Raw genomic sequence first — 15954 nt, forward strand, 5'->3', positions numbered from 1 at the left:
TTTATGAGTGCCCGTAGTTTTTTGCTAATACTGATCAGAGATGCCTTCTCTTTTTGGGATTTTGCTCTATCATGTAGTAGCTTCCTCCTTCTATTGTATAGTTTGTTTATGGCTGGGGTCCACCAGACATAGTCTGCCTTTGGAGGATTGGGTCTTGGTTTTATTTGTAAAATGGGGGTGTAGAATTTAAGTTAACTTATAATAGATTGGAAATCACTTTCCTGGATGTGTCAATTAAGAGAACCGAATTTGACACTTTGGAGAGTGAGGTATTTAGAAAGTTTCCTCAGTTCAACACCCTACTTCATGCCATGAGCTTCCACCCACAACATGTCATCAGGAATATCCCTAAATTGCAATTTCTTCGTATCAGGAGAATTTGCTCTGATTCCTCCACGTATGCCTAACATCAACAGGAGTTAACAGCCAGATTCAAGAGCAGGGGCTATCAAGCAGGTGACATCACCAGGGCCAGTCGGTTTGCAAATCAACAAGATAGGATACAGTTGCTATCATATCATCCTAAGCTAACAGACCAATCTCAGGAGCTTAGATTGGTCACTAAGTATGGCAGAAACACTAGGAGCTTCATGAATATCATTCAAAGTCATTGGTATTTATTACAGTCAGATAACACATTAAATAATTATATCAAGGATCGGTGTTCCTATTCCTTTCGGAAGGTGCAGTCACTGGGATTGCTATTTAGTCATTACAAAAGGGTGTACAATTATCCTTCTAATCCCCCCGCTAAAACAACAGTAACTGGGCAACTTTTGGTGGGTTGTCATCCATTTGGGCATTGCTTATACTGTCCGAGGGTGCACAAGTCAGACAGTTTCACTTCTCGCAATTCTCCACATGTTTATAATGTTTCTTTTTTTGCCAACTGCAGTACCAGTTGGGTTATTTATTTAGCCCAATGCCGCTGTCGGGCATTTTATGTGGGACAGACTTCCCAACCCTTTAAATTAAGGGTCGGTGAACATTTAAGTGATATCAGAAATAAAAAAGTTTCGAGTTCCTTATATAAACATACACTCAAGCATCCCACAGGGACCTTTAGCTTCATGGTCATTGACCGTATTAGGTTTAAGAGTAACGAGGTTCATGCATTACATGAGTTACTAACAAATAAATAAAAAAATGTGACTTGTTAAATTGGGAGCTCTATTTTCACCTGGGTTGAATGACCAATTTTGAATTATTTTGAAATGGATCATTATTTATAGATTCTTCATTGGATTCCTGTACATACAGATATTTTGTGATATATAGGAATTTTGTCATATATTAATTTTTATTTAGTTATGTAACATATTTTATTCCACTAGAGGGCGCTGCTGCATTGAGTATAAATGTATGTGTGTTAACAGTTTTTTATACTATTTTTTGTGGTGTGGTTACTGAAGAAGGCTTTTGCCGAAACTGGTATGACCCCACTGGGTTACTTTTTTATCTAGTTTTCATGGAATAATAAACTTTTTTGCCAGAAGGCTACACTGGAGGATTAGAGTGCTGGCTTCTTTTTTGTTGTTTTAGTCTACTCAGGGCTAATTTCTTAAGGATAAGGGCATCTGTGAATAGATGTCCTAGGAAATGTAGAATATCTAGGTCCTCCACTTCTTGTGGGCCCCAAAATGTGTGGCTATCTGCTATACTGAAATGATTTTCATTTTCATTTTTTTCATTGGGTGCACATCCTGTTTAAGAACACCAGGATGAAATGTGTCCAGCCCTGCCAAGAAACACGATTTTGTATTAATTCCTTTAGTAATAAAGCAGGATAATGCTTCAGTTAACCCACATATTTAAAACAAGTTCTGTGTGTAATGGACTCACCTTTAAGCAATACAGATTCAGAACAGTGTGCTTCTACATTACTTTAACATGGACCTTTAGCCAATGCCAGTCCTACCTACTCATTTGAGTGAAACTGGATAATATACTGCACGTTTGCCAAATGAATGTAATATATAGATCAACGATCTAAAAAGTACATTAAATCAGGTTTTATTGTAGTCTTTAACAGTAACATTTAATAATTTCATTTTAGATTTTATTATTCAAGCAGTACATTGAATTCCTTGTAGTTACAACAATCTCTTCAAATCACATTATGCCCAATATCTTGCATATTCACTTTTTGAGATTCCCATTCTTCTTTATTATTTTGCACCCATGTTCCACTCTGTCAGTTTCTCAGCAGCTTTGACAACACCATCAGCAGGCCTGCTCATATTTGTTCCTATGATCCACTGGGGAAGTAGCTACAGTATACAAAATGACTTCTTTAATCAGCAAAGTTCAGAAACGTCTCAAATTGGATACCAGAATCCAAATGTAATATAGAAACTTAATAAGATGTGTCATATACTACATAAGTGATTCATTCCAAAGGTCTGCTGACAAGACCAGATACAGGTGTTATTTAACGCTGATTAGTATTCACAAAGGTGAGCAGCATGCCAGTGCAATGACTGGTATTCACAAAGGTGAGCAGCATGCCAGTGCAATGATAAAACCAAGGTGATTTACAGTGACAAACAGCCAAAAGTTAACTAGGGAGGATACAGGCAAGGGATAACACTAGCATGTGATGTCAAAAGCCACACAGTAAAGCAGATTAGAAGAGAGAATATCTACTGGAGATCTACATCCAGATACCAGAGGAAAAGTGCTTCCATATACGAACATCATAACAAAGATGTCTCTCTATACCCAAACCAGCACACGCAAATCCATGTAATTCCATGATGACTAGTACCAAAGTGCATTACACAGCCACAAGCAGTGCAGGACAGCGGAGCACCAGTATGAACAGCAATGTGGAGATACATATTAGAGTGGCCAACCTTTTCCTCATTAAACTGTGGAAGCAAAGAGATGGAGAGGAAATTAAAAAATGATCATACAGCAAGCAGATGGAAATACACAAGGGTAAGAAATAACAGATAGTGAGGGAAGGAGAGATATATTTTGTGCAGGATGCAGCCCATTTTGTTCTTAAAAGAGAAAGGCAAATGGAAAAGGTAGAAAGGGGTCACTTTGGGTAAGATAAAAAGAAAAAGGCAGATAGGGGCTATGGACAGGCAGACAGACAAACACGGAGCACAATCACAGGTATACAGGGGGTGGTATGCACAGAAAAGCTGGGGTGGATAATGGAGGGACAAATATAAATATTGAGTAGAGAAGTGATGATGGGGAGGTCAGGGATATGAGCAAGGTGTGGGCAAGGACACAGAAAGGAGAGCTAACACTGTATATGGGATATGGTGGGCAGCTGGCATTGTTGACTATCCCAGGTTTCAGCATCTCCAGGCTTGACACACCTAGGTGACCAGTGTCATGGGCCAGCTGCTCTTCTGGTGGCTCAATAGCTTGTGCCAGCTCATCAAGTCACATGCATCCTATATTACTAATGCAGGCATCCAGCGAACTCCTCCTGCTTGCCTTAAGAAAATGAGAGGCCCAGAGCAACAGTACCTTTGATCCCCTATGTCACCTCCATCAAAAGAGCCTTCACCTCTCCTAAGAGGCACACAGGGTCAGAGTTACTCAACAACACCTATAGCAGCTGTTGAAGACTGAGGCAAATGTGGTTGCACCACCTCTTCCACCTCATCTGGGAGACAGAATAGGAAGAATATGATAAACATACAGGGGACATGAATGAGACTGCAGCGGTACGCTGGAAGGGTATATAGCACATGCACACCCCACTGCATGGAGATACTCTCCTCCCTTCTGCAGGAAAGGACGTACCGTTATATACTGGTACAAAAGATATAATGCAGTGAAAAATAAACAAACAGAAAAAAATACGTAGCACCTTTCTGACTGTGATTCCTGAATCTCTGCTTCCTACTGGTAAAGAAGATCAGAGTATCCTCATCTCATGTCACTATATTTGGTTATGACTGTGGTATCAGACAGCACCCATGACAGGTCAAACCTCAACAACTCCTTCTTAAAGTTTCTTTGAAGAAAACAAGAAAACCGCTTTCCCTGACATATCACGAAGAAGCCTTAAGGCTCACATTGGAGGAAGCAGCTATAGCTAGTCCCAAGATCTACTGCAACCTGCACGGCAACTAGAAATAAAACAAATTTAAAAAACTTTAAATAAATATGTTTATTCGATGAAACTACGCAGGTAAGTGCTTTCACATTAAATTAACTAATGCTTCAGCAGACTGTCATATGAAGCATTAGTTAATGCAATGCGAAAGCACTTACCTGTGTAGTTTCATTGAATAAATGTATTTTTTTTTAAGTTTTTTAAAGTTTGTTTTATTTCTAGTTGATGTGCAGGTTGCAATAAGTCTTATTTTTTGATTTTCTGTTTTTTTTTTTTACTTACGACTGTACCCGGCAGATTATATTTTTGTTTCCAGTCCACAGATCTACTGGATGAGCTATATTGTGGACTCATGCACACAGATGTATATGTTATAAAATAACATGCCACAAAATCTAGACCCATGCCATGGTATGACATGGTGGGCTTGAATAGGTGTTACATGCTAAACAGAGGATGTGCATTGTTCATGGTGGTAGATGTGGATAGTGCAGTGTGTACAGTAAGTGATTCATGGATAGACTCCTTGATATAAGCACTATCCAGCCTGATCCGCACTCTCGCTATGGTACGTTGAACATGATAATGTGATCTTGTGCTTTATTTGGCCTCACCAGCACTCTCGCTATGTTACGTTGAACATGATAATGTGATCTTGTGCTTTATTTGGCCTCACCAGCACACTCACTATGTTAAGTTGAACATGATAATGTGATCTTGTGCTTTATTTGGCCTCACCAGCACACTCGCTATGTTACGTTGAACATGATAATGTGATCTTGTGCTTTATTTGGCCTCACCAGCACACTCACTATGTTAAGTTGAACATGATAATGTGATCTTGTGCTTTATTTGGCCTCACCAGCACACTCACTATGTTAAGTAGAGCATGATAGTGCAATCTTGTACAAGACCACACTGTTACATAGGAATACAATTTATTAAAATAACTGTGAAAGTGCTTTGGATGTACACATTACAGAGAAAAAGAGAGAGACCCAAGATGGTAATGCAACTGTTTCACCCCTGCAATACCTGTGACGTGTTGCAGCGAAGGAGAGGGTCAGTATGAGATACACATTACAGAGAGAGAAGGAGAAAGACCTGGGCTGGTAATGCAGCTGTTGCACCCCTGCAGTACCTGTGATGTCTTGCAGTGAAGGAGAAGGTCAGCATGTAGTTTGTTTGTGCAACAGACTGTGCCACATATGGGTATTCTGCCAAAGATACAGCACACACAGTGATGTTAATACACACACACACACACACACACACACACACACACACACACACACACACACAGAGGCATGCACATGCATATTTTGCTTCAGTGGCTAACTTGTTTAATTATGACTGACAGATAATGAATTATACTTATTAAATCTTCATGATGACAGATTATAACTTAGCACAGCATCTACATCTTAATTTGCAATTTATAACTTATTAACTATGTCAGTTTTTACTTATAAGGAATATGCATCACTAAAATTAATTGAAAACTCCAAAGAGGTTTAACCAAAGATATTTTTGACTTTTGATTTGGTATTTCAGGGAATGTGAAGAAGAGTTTCAGTGTGCATTTTTGTGAATTGGAGTCCAAAAATCAGTGTATTGTAACAGCATCATGTGACAAGTTTATATTGTTACATTACCAAACAACACAAATGTTGTTTTGAGTTTTGATTTAAACATATATCTGGATATTTGCCAGTGGTACAAGTTTGCATTTTCAAATTTCTAAGTCTGAACATCATTTGGCAAAAGCGTTGCTCTGAACTCATCTATAAATTTATGTCATATTTCAAATACTTAAATGGTAGCGTGGAATGGGTAAGGAGCAAGCTCAGATAAGTTTTAGCCACCAGCGTTTCACAACAAATAATAGCATTTGAGTTAAGTCATATTAAAGTAAGAACAATATACATCAAACAGGTCAACTCTGACAAGATAAAAGAATACATCAGAAAAAAATTGCATGTAAATTAGAAGGAGGGGGTAGAAAGAAATCTTTTGGAAAAAAAATGAAAACTGTCATCACACAAGCAAAAGTTTTTTTTTTTTTTTGTGTTAAGCAAATACATTTAACATCTCATTGCTATGTAAGATTAGCCAAAGATGATTAAAAACAAAAGGCTTGTTTAGGTGCATAGCAAAAAGAAGGAAGAAGTGGCCAGACCTGTCCAGACTGAGACAATAGATGACAGAAAATGCAGATGTATTGAAGTAATGCTTTGTTTCATTCATACTTGGAAGGAGGGAGGGACTGCAGAGTAGGAATAGAAGTGGACATACAGCAGGATAAAGACTTTCTTAAGGGAGAATAAAGCACAGGGCTCAGATTAGAGGCCTCTCAGGATCTTCAGAAATTTGGGCAATGTGTTGTCAGATACCCTGACAGAGATTATCAACAGCCCACTGGCCACTCAGCAGTTTGCAAAAACTAAAAAAAAACAGCAAGTGTGGCATCCCTGTTCTGGAGGAGAAGGAAAAATCTAGGGAACTATAGATTTGTTAGATTAACAATAGTGGTAGGGAAAGTCATGGAGAAAATCCTGAGAGAATAGTTAGTTACATGTATAGAAGACAGCAATAAACATGGGTTGAAAGCCAGACAAAGTTACTATTCAAACCTGATCCAGTTTTATGACTGTTACAGAAGGGTTTGACAGGGAACACCAGTATATTTCACTAAAGCCTTTGACTCAGTCACATCCAGTGAGTGCTGAGGTAAATGAAGGTGTTGGGTAGGAGCAGTACTAAGGAATTAGATTAATTCATGGTTGAATGGTAGAACACTGAGGCTTGTTATGGTAAGGACAATGACAGGAGCAAGGAACGTAAACAGTGCATTACAATCAGGAATTGTCCCAAGTCTAGTACTCTTCAGAGTATTTGTTTATTTCAGAAATATCTGAAGAAAAAGACAATAAAACTAATCCTTTCATTGATGATACAAACGTAGGTGCAGGAGTTGTTGATGGGTGGAAGAGTCTAGCCAAATACTTTGAAAAGTTGAGCAAGTGAACTGAAAAGTTATTGAAGGACATCACATATTTCAGTCACCAAGGCTACAATAATCCTTGTATGAAGTAGGAGACAGAGAATGGAAATGATGACAACATAGCAGGAGGGAGATTGAGGGGTGTTAATAATATCTGGCTTGGACTACAAAGAGGAAAGTGAGAGGTCAGTAGGTTTCATCATGAGAGGATAGACTCTTGTAGCTAAGAGATAATGTTGCTATTGTGCCAGGCCATAGTTTGAGCACTGTATTCCGACAAAAGCCACCAAAGTGGTACATCAGATAGAGATGAATGGATATAACCAGATTCAGATTCACTCCGGACAAGAAGACATAAGTAGGACATTATACTGATGCATATCAAATGAAGAGGCAGTCACAAGATCACTTACAGAAGTGGCCAACGTGTAAGTCTGGTAGACTTCCTCCTGGTAGAGAAAGTATGCCACCATAGAATTAAAGATTGCAAAGTTATTCCTAACAGCAAGCCTACAGTATAAACCACTGGTTTCCATAATCGGCTACAAACAGTAGTCAGAGGGTCTAAGGTCAACAGAGACTAGGCTGAAGACCTGGAAGTTGACTGGAGAGAAAGTACAAAAGTTCAAGGAAATACTCAGGACTGTAGCGCCTTAGAAAGAAGAAGACATAGCATCTCAAAACAGCATGTGTGAGGACTATAGAACAGAAATATGGCCAAGCCATGCATGGAAATAAGTCACATAAGGAAAGCTGGTGGTAGAATGCAGAAGTCCAGGAAGTCATCGAAGGAAATAAGGAGTGCAGGAAAAAGTGAGAGATAGAAAAGCTCAAATCAGGCTAAGAAGGAGTACTGGTTGGCTAACAAAGTGGCTAAGAGCGCTGTTGCAATAGCAAAGAACAAGGCATCAGAGACAGTCTACCAGCTTCTGGAAAGTGACTCAGCAGATGGCACAGAGAAACTTTATCAGGTTGCTAGGCAAAGAGAGAAAGATAAAGAAGCTATTCATCTGACATCCTTCATAATGGATGCCAGCAACAACCTGCTCATTGGTCCACAGGATGTCAGTGCAGATGTAAGTAGTACTTGCAGCAGCTTCTGAATGAAGAAAACCCCACAGAAGGTGTACTGCCCCACACACAGCCTACAGTGAAAGAAGAGCAGGAGCCCACCATAGTAGAAGTAAGAACAGCACTAAGGAAAATGAAGTCAGGGAAAGCAGTAGGCTGTGGTGAGGTCACAGGAGATATGCTCAAGATGTTGGGTATGATAGGGCAGAAATGGCTTCTGAGAGTACTCATAGCAGTATGGAGAGAAAGATGCATCTCCAATGAACTGAGAATAAGCATATGTGTGTGCTGGAGTTCAGGAACAAAGAAGTCATTCACAACTCTGGGCAGTACAGAGGTATCAAACTCCTGTCACACTACCTGAAGGTTTGTACAGTAGTAGAAAGTAAGATGGGAGATGAGCAGTTGGGATTCAGATCAGGTTGCAGCATAACCAACCCAATGTTTGCAGTGAGGAAAAAGTCCAAATGGGAATTCCTAGACTTGGACAAACCATATGACAAGATCCCAAGACAGCTGATTTGGGTAGTCCTGTGATGGTTCAAAGTCCCCGAAATATTGGTAGAATTGGTGCAGGCTTTGTACAAGGACCCAATGACACAGGTATAAACAGGGTTCAAACTCAGAGTAGTACACAGTGGGAGTGGGTGCACATCAGGGTTCAGATTAGAACTCACTGACATTCATACTGGTGATGGGCTACATTAACAAACAGGTTGCTGGGGACAGATTAGCAAAGTTGCTGTATGTAGATGATGTGTCATTACAGGTAGGGTCTGAACAAGAACTTCAGCAAAGGATGGGGGAGAGGAATGCAAAACTGATAAAACAGCTGTAAGGGCAGAAAATGGGAGAAATCATAAGACAGTGAGAACTGAGATAAAAGGGAAAATAGTGAAAGAAGGTAACAGCTTTGAGTATCTGGGAGGGGTGGCTGAAGAGAAGGGAAATGTGAATGAGGAGGTCAAAGCTGGAATCAGTGGAGCTGCAGTCAACTGGCACAAAGTGTCAGGAGTACCGTATGGCAGAAGAATGTAATAAGAAACTGAAACATAATATGTACAAAAGCATGATGTGGCCACTACTTCTGTAGTAGAGCAGTTGAGAAAGTTAGAGGTAATGGACATAAAGCACCTGAGACAGGTGGTAGGATGCACAATGTGGGGCAGACAAAGAAATGAGGACATCAGAGCAGAAGCCAAAGAAGCTCCAATTGCAGAGAAGATCAAAGAGAACAGATTATGGTGGTTTGGGCACGTGTGCAGAAAAGCGGAAGACAATCTGGAAAAGAAGATTTGGGACAGACAGGAAGAAGGCAAGAAGAAACAAGGGTGTCCAGGAAAGAGATGGATGGTCTGTGTGGCAGAAAACCAGCATCAGTAAGGCATGACTAGCGAAGAAGGTAAGAGAGTGGCATTGAAACAGAGACAGATGGTGACAGTTGATGTGACACCCAGATCCCGTGTAGAAAATGGGAAAAATGGGAGGCTGATGATCAAATGATGGATCATCCTGAACAGGAAGAACATACAGGTCATGATGGGACACGTAGTAGATTTTTGGGACCAGCTGCTCTCTGGATCTGTTTGTGTATTTCTTCATGGATAAGTGTGTGGATACATGAATGCACTGTAGGTAGTGTAGAGGGAACCACAAAGGTATTAAAAAGGCTATGGGCAGTTAGACAAGAAGAAAGATAGGGAGAGGGGCGCCATAATGTCGAATACTCCTAAAAGGCAGGTTAAGTAGGCTTGTTGTCTCCTTCTGCAATTAAATAGAACAATGGTATTCAGAAACTATAGCAAATTACAAGGATGGTGAAATCTACTTCTGTTCCCTACTTGCCTACCAACTCCATGGATAATGGTTACTGTTCATGAGGTCACTGTAGGAGTCAGATGTGACTTGTAGGCATGGACAAATGGCATGCAAGGTTTGCATATGGTGGGTAGGTCTGGTCAGGAGGGCAAAGTCTGAATAATCAAAGCAAGGTGTGGGTATATCAGCATTGCCCACACCCTATCACAACATATGACCTAAGGCTTTTAAAAAATGAAGTTACAACCTCACAATTCAAACAAATGTTCATACTAGAACCATAAGGGTTAAAAGAAAACTGCAAATGGCAAACTATTCAGCATAAAGTAATTTTTGTAGTGGTAGCATTCATTTGATTCTAGATTATTAAATGGAATTTATAAGAAAAATAATGACAGAGAATATTAATTTTTGCAATGTAGTATAAACAGCTTACCATTTACGGAGCATGCATACTGCCAGCAGGATTTTCCTCATACTGTTGTGATCTTTCATATGAGGCTAAATAGCTCTAACTGTGACACTTGATTGTTGAGATATTTAGAGAAATATGAAAATTATTACAATGCAATTAAATAGTATACAAACAATGTTCAATACCTCTTTAGCTGCACCAGACAGAGGTCAAATATCAGTACAGCTCTGTTTGCTATCATGTAAGCTTTAAGATGAAATCTTCTGATACCTTGTATGTAGCATGGTTTTGGAGTTATTATTGCAAATATGAATAAGCAATATATGATGCTTAGAGATGTCAGTAGGAGCTATCTTCAAAAATGCCTGAAGCCGTCACCCACCTGTAATGAGTTAACTGCAAAAAAAGTATTGCTTTATTTAAAAAGTGATGCTGTAGTTTCAAATGTAATTTCATTTCCAAATCTTTCTGCTGATGTTATTGTCTGGGGACAGCTTAGCTTTCTGCTGGGCATGCATTCAACCATTTAAGTGATGACACTTGTGCAGTACAACAGTTATTTTCTAGATGATTTTAATCCCTGGTCTTGTCAGCCACCAAGCATTCCTTTAATCAGTTGGTGCCCTCAGTACTCTGTTTCAGGCATTCCAACAAGAATTGATGTAAGATCTGTCTGAGGAGGGTTAACATGCAGACAGCCATGATGGTATTCTGTCATTGTGTCAGCATCCTGGCAGTGAGAGCATTTGAATAGCCTAGCCTCACTCTGTGGATAGGGACACATGAATCGTGTCATGTCTATGGCCCATAATTCCCTGCCCTTGCAAGTGCATACATCCACACATCTACTACACATTAGATGCTTAATGAGCCTTACAAACACTCTCAGGTTGTCCCCTTCGATTGCTGCCCCTCCTTCAAGGAACAGTGACAGTGTTGGGACTGTTCCTGTCCCTCCTTCCCTTGCAGGATGGGACCACCCATTCTTCCTACCAATGTCATTAAGTACCTGAGCCCCTAGTCAAACTCAGATCAATCACCTGGGTTATCTCAGATCACCTGAGCTATACACCAATATATACAGTAATTCATTGTCATTGTCACAAACCATGGTAGACACCCAATCTGGCCAATGCTGCCTGGACTGCTGTGTAAATATGACCTGTCTGTGTTTTTTTTTTGTATACTTAGTGAGTGAAGTAATTTCCCTTGCCTTTTTTAAACTATACCTGAAAACAGACTTGAAAACATGCATTATGCACTCAAACATCCAGCCTTTTAACCTTCTTAATGTAGCCATTGCACTTCACAGAGTTGTAATTCTTGAATGATCCAATGACTATAGAAATGACTTCTCAGAACCATAAGTATAAAGTCAGTCCTAAGAGATCCAGTACTATGTAAAGCAATCATTTAATACTGACTGTTGAACAAAAGAAGATATGTTTATTTTTGGGATATAATGCTCCATAAAGTTTTGCAACATTATTACCCTTCAAAGTCATGGTGTTTTAAAAGGCATAGAACTTTAAAAACATTTTAAATAACATAAAGAAGGGTATGTAAAGAATAAAGCATAAACTGTCTTCTGTTGCTAAACATATAAAAGATGAATGTACAAATCAGATTGTAGCTCTGGACCATTTGGCAGACAGACAGATAGATATTACTTTTACTTACATGGATGAATATCTGACAAACAGAAGTAATAGTAGGACATGCAGTAGGAATACTTGGACGTGTTATCTCAGCAGCACAGTTACCATGTTAGAGACTTGATGTATGCTCAGAATGTGTATCACAAATGTCTCCCCAAGATATTTGGTAGTTGACTAAAGAAATTACATATGCTTCATATGCTGTCTCTTTAACCTCAACCACTCTGTGATTTTTTTTTAAAAACATATACCACCTTTGGCAACTTAGAACAGAGATTGTTGTGCTTAGATTTTGCATCAGATCTAGTCATATAAGGAAACCAAGGGACTCCAGATCTCAGTTTCAGAAAGGTTTCTCAGCATGTTCTGCAAGATGTAAAAATAATGGTTATGTGGATATTTCATAAACACTAGCAACATTTATAAGTATGTTGACGTAACCAATGTGTAACAACACGGTCACAGGTGTTCCAGAGCCAGTAGTGTCTGATCTCAGACATATAAAGCTGTTCAGTTTGCCTCAGTGGGTATGGCTGCTAGACCAATGTATTGTGGATATGGACAGTGAAATCAAAGCAAATGGAAAAGCAACAGCAGAACTACTAACATCATTGCTGCAGTATGCTGTTATAAAGCTATTCTCTGTGTAATTTGCACCAAAGAAATCATTGCAATCCTTGGATCAGAATGGCACCACAACAGGAGAGATACAGCCCTTCCAGCATGGATTGGTGCCCTGCCAGACGTCTAGAACTCAATGTGCATTATATCACTTGAGCATATGTTTATTTATGATGGATTAATGTGTTAAGAAAATCACTCCTGTGCAGAATTAACAGCTGACTTCACCACAAGGGAACTTCATGTGCCTGCTTAATCCCATAATCCCATTATCAGCTCAGAAAAAGCTCACCCTTGGAATGACTGCAGAAAAGAAGTCCCAGATAAGGCCAATTATTAAAAAGTCCACAGAGCTAGCAAGTAAAATCAACTCAGTAATGTATTCCATAGTAGTGAAACCACAAGCTTTCAGACAAGAAACTTTTTAAGTGAAAAAAAAGTATTCAAGAAAATGTGTACTGTCACCTCTTACAAATGCAATAAATATGTGATGTCACAAATAACATTACATTGCATAGTGCAGTATATATGTATGTGTGTATATATATATATATATATATATATATATATATATATATATATATATATATATATATATATATATATATATATATACAAAATGAATTACAGAGTGGACTTTAGTTCCTGGCTCTTTGGACTTTTTTATTGATTATTCCATTATCAGTCCCTGGTGGGAGTATACAATGTGGCAAGAAGGTGTTATAATATTGCAACATATGATTTTATTCAATATAATCAGTGGTAAATGCAATTACTGAGAGCTCCAGCAAAATGTGAATTTATATTAATAATGCCAAGCAGATGACCTCTTTGTTAAGTTCCTTCTTGTGACCACAAGTTTTTCTTCAATGACTAGTGACATAAAATTATCTGAATAACAGGGGATATATCAGTTATTATTTTGATGGGTATTATAAACATTTCCTGTTATTTCTCTAGAACTACAAAATGATGTTACAACCACAAATATTTAAAGGACACAAGGTATGATCCATTCATATATGTTTACTCCTTGAAGTAATTATTAACTGAGCACAGTTATAGGATCACTGACACATCCAAGTGTTTAGGAGTCACATATCATGGTAGGAATTAGCACTTAGGCCGTAAAATATTAGTTATGACAAAATCCCGATGCACATTTTAAATAAAGAAATAAATATTAATACCAGAGAAGTATGAGAGGATACTGTTAGGATGAATTCTGACATGAACATCTTATTGTCAGTGGACAATAAAGTGCCTTCTTCTGCTGCTTAAAATATAGTCTGAACTCCTGATCTACACCTACCAGTGAATTGTGAATGAGTCTATAAAAGGTGAAAAGAAAAGCTATGACAGTATTTCCATTGATTTGTAGTATATGTTTTCTAATTTCTGTTAGACTTTACAGTGTAAGATCCCTCATTATGAGTTTGTTGCTTTAGCCATGGGAAATGTATTGGTCATATATAAACGCTGATGTACACCTTACAGCATAAAATAGCAACATTTAGAGAAATACAGACAAATCCAGTGGAACAGTTTGTTATTTTCACTTAGCTGTTTGAGACTTTAGAGCCACCATAACAGCTACAAGCAATCAAATCTGAGGGTTATGCTACTCAACGCTAGAAGTCTAAATCTCAAAATGCATTCGCTCGAAGCACTCCTTAAAATGGAGAACATCGACATTTGTGCTGTGACCGAGACCTGGTTCAAAACTCCGGAGACACCCAGCACTACCAAGCTATAATTCATACCACACCTTTCGGACCCTAAACCTGGACCGAAGCACTAAAGGCAGTGGTGTCTCCATATTCATAAAGGATATGCACACCTCCAGACTAGTAGCCCAACATAATGCATCAGAGATACTTCAGGTACAACTAACACTGGGTAAGACAGCAATTCAGGTCATAGCCTGCTATAGATCCCCCACCATGTCCCAAGACTCCCACTCCACATTCCTAAACACACTGGAAAATATTAGGATACAACCCAATACCCTTATACTGGGAGACTTTAATTACCCTTCCATTAACTGGGAAAATTATTCATGTACCAACACACTTGTTCAATGTTTTCTGGAATTCATTAATTCCAATTCCCTGGACCAACACATTATTACTCCTACCAGGGGAAGAAATATCCTTTACCTGGTCATTACTAACATGGGCGACCATTGCTCTACACCAGTAATCATCATCTCCTTTCTGGTCAGATCTGACCACACGCTAATCACCATCCACATCCCACCCTCACCCCCCCCCCCAAAGGAAACCACCATAAAAAAAACTTCTCCAAAGCCAATTTTAGGCTTCTAAAAACAGAGGTGGTTAACTTCACGACACCCATGCAAATGGAAAATAGGTGCATGACTGCTGAATCATACACGAATGCACTGTATGAGCACAAACACAAGTGCATAGAACGGGCCATACCAAACAGAACCAAGACACTCTCCTTCAAAAAAAGGAAGCCAGTCAGGTGGCCCCCCACCATAAACAAACTTTACAACAGAAGGAAAAAACTGTTGCAGAAAAGGGTGAATTCCCAAGACTGGAAAAATCTCCCTGGTTAGCCTCAGCAAAAAACTGAGATCTATCATCAAATCCTCTAAAGCTAGCTATGAAAACAAAATTGCTGCAGATTCTCAAGACAACAACAAGGTATTCTATAGGTATGTCAGGAATCTACATGGCAATACTCAGATCTGCTCTGAGTTACAGAACAATGGCAATACAGATACAGAACCAGCTGATATTGCCAACATATTGGCCGACAGGTTCAGTGCAAACTTTACTCCCCTTTCACCCCCTAAAGGGCCTAACCCAATACCTGAAGAATGCCAAGTCCCTATTATCACAGCTACAGAGGTAAAAACTGCACTGTCCAAAGCCAAGAATACAGCTTCCATGGGACCTGATAATATCCTTTTCTGTGTTTTACATGAATTACAAAGTGAACTGGCACCACACCTGGGTACCCTGTTCAATCACAGCCTCATTTCAGCCTTTGTTCTTACCAAATAGCACACCGCTATGGTCATCTCACTCCACAAAGGGGGAGCGACTACAGACCCTGGGAACTACCACCCCATTAGTCTGACAAGTCTGATATGTAAGGCTATGGAGCACATCATCATGGACCTTATAAATAAGGACATTGGGAATCTCCAAACTCTGAACCCCATGCAGTTTGGGTTTGTGAAAGGTAGATCATGCCTGCTCAACCTGATAGACTTCTTCGAGTCTGTCACCAGAGCTGTGGATGAGGGCAA

This window comes from Protopterus annectens, chromosome 17.part0 (assembly GCF_019279795.1).
Source record: "Protopterus annectens isolate FY-2018-M chromosome 17.part0, PAN1.0, whole genome shotgun sequence".
Classification (NCBI taxonomy): domain Eukaryota; kingdom Metazoa; phylum Chordata; order Ceratodontiformes; family Protopteridae; genus Protopterus; species Protopterus annectens.